The following is a 2,441-nucleotide window of genomic DNA, read 5'->3' as shown; positions in this document are numbered from 1 at the left end:
CTCTAAGTCTATCATCTCATCGAGCGTCGAGGTGAGGCTCGATGAATTTATTTGGTAGCGGAAGAGGATATAAAACAGTGACCAAATCCAGGGTCGCACAAGACTGACTGGGACTCCTCTAAGTGTCGGACTCGCTATCAAACTCTTCATCCATGAGATCGCCTTCGTCAGCATCTGGCCAAATCAACAAGCCAGTGAGTACTTTGAAAGTACTCGCAAGACAGTTCGGACGTAAGATATAACAAATGCATGCATGGATGCGTCACGAATAAATTCATCAATGTACATTAAAAAAAATTTGCATAACAAGGTAAGTAAAAGGGAAACGGCGGTAGTCCGCCTGAAACCCCAACAAAGCATAAATAAATATCGATCGGGTGTCTGAAGCGACGCCTCGAAAGGTGAACAAATAAATTTAGGGAAATGATGCCACAGTCGGGCGTCGTAGCGACACCACATAAAGGGCTTTAAAAGAAATGCCACAGTCGGACGTCGGGGCGACATCACAGAAAGGGCTTTAAAAGAAATGCCACAGTCGGACGTCGGGGCGACATCACAAAAAGGGCTTTGATTCACAAGTAAATAATACTCATAATAAACATTTAATTCATGAGAATAAATGGGTTAGTCCACCCACAGGAATAATCATTTAACCGGAATTAGCACTCATGCGAATCACCAGAGTCTCTGTCATCAAAACTGTCATTGTTAGGACAAGATAATACGAATTTGGACATGGAATAGATGATTTGGAGGGATATGTGACTCTGCAGAGTTTGTACAAAATTATTCCCACAGCCAACGGATTTCCGTAGTCACGAAGGACTAGTTCCGTTTATGGTATTTCGGAAGAAAACACAGCTAACCAGTACACACCCATCCTACCTCTCGATGCTAGGAATCACCCTAGACATCGTCCAAGAAAAACTTTTGAGACGGGGAGATCACAATCTCGAATAGCATGGGATCAAATTTATATACACGCGCTCTAAGGGGTGCCCCCCTCTCGGTCCCAACCGGAAACACCCATGCCCCCTGACCGGATGACTGGCTTTAATCCAGGGCCATGGAACCATCATCACGGCCTCTCCTTTTGGTGTGTACCAGAAAAGCGGTTTGCTACTTACTAAACCATATTCCTTGCAGAAAACATGTGGTAGTACAGGGAAGCAAATGAGAGGAACTGGACCGGTACGGTTTGACACTGAAGTCACATAGTCCGGCTTAAGACTGGCATGCTACAACACTGCCATCTCACCCATCCTCATGCCATCACATGGCCATTCATACTCACATCCATCCACTTATGGATCATCGAACTCACTTACCTCATTATCGCATAAAATAACGTTCATCGATATGCTTCTCAACATGCCATGAAACTAACTAAATGCAAAACATGCCAAGACACTCATCATATCAAAAGTTCAAACATGCTTGCCTGGTTCAGAGTAGTCGGAGCCTAGCTCGGTGAAGTTCGCGGCTCCGTCACCTCCTTCGGTATCTACGGTATAAAGAAAATATATGTGCTATCGTAAATACCAAGGAGTGCACAGAAAGTATACCAAATATTTTTCAAATAAATATGATAAAAAACTAGACAAAATTTTAAAGAGAACAGAAAAAGAATCAATCAAAAATACTTTTCTGCTTAAAAGTTATAAGGGTTTTTGTCCAGGGACTAATCTGTAATGAAACAGAAGATTTCCAGGGGCTAGCTTATAAAAACAGAAAATGCTTCGGCAGAAACTACGCCAGCCCAAAGGGAAAACGTACTTTGCCCGAAGGCGCTTCCAGAAAACGTTTCAACAGAGAGAGCAGAGAGGCTGACGGTGGGGTCCCACGCATCAGGTTTGAATTTCAAAAAGGGGGGAGCGAAGCTCGTCGGCGCCCGAGAGCCGCGGTGGTCGCCGGCGGCGATCCACGGCGAGGCAGGGGGATCGGAGGGTACCTCCGTGCTCAGGGCGCCATTCCGCGTTAGTTGGTGGTGGTGGTGGTCGCCGGCGAGTACCACGTCGACTGCGAGCTTTGCTCCGGCGGACGGCGGCTCGGGTGGTCGAGGAACTCGTCGGAGAGAGCTGCAGAGATCAAATTGACGAGGGGGTTAGGCTCCTGGTAGCTAGAGAGGGTAACGGACGGGGTTTGGGCGCCGGAGGTGGCCTCACCGGAGCGAATCGAGGTGGCGGCCGAGGCGGATCGGGGCGGCCGGAGTTGAGGAAGAAGACCTCCTCGGGGTCCCCCTAGTGGCCTGGCGTGGCGTTGGTGAGGAGTGGGGATGAGGCGTGCACGAGGGTGAGCTCGGGGGCCCTTTTTATAGGCAGCCCGAGGCGGTTGCCGTGAACGGGGATCTCCGGCGAGTGATTACGGCGGAGCCGGGGATGTGCAGGGGGATTAGGGGCTTGGGCTTCGTCGTTGAGGTCCACCGGTCCCATTTAGGCGGT

The sequence above is a fragment of the Triticum dicoccoides genome, chromosome 4B (assembly GCF_002162155.2).
Source record: "Triticum dicoccoides isolate Atlit2015 ecotype Zavitan chromosome 4B, WEW_v2.0, whole genome shotgun sequence".
In the NCBI taxonomy this organism is placed as follows: domain Eukaryota; kingdom Viridiplantae; phylum Streptophyta; class Magnoliopsida; order Poales; family Poaceae; genus Triticum; species Triticum dicoccoides.
Note: the sequence above shows the minus strand (reverse complement) of the source record.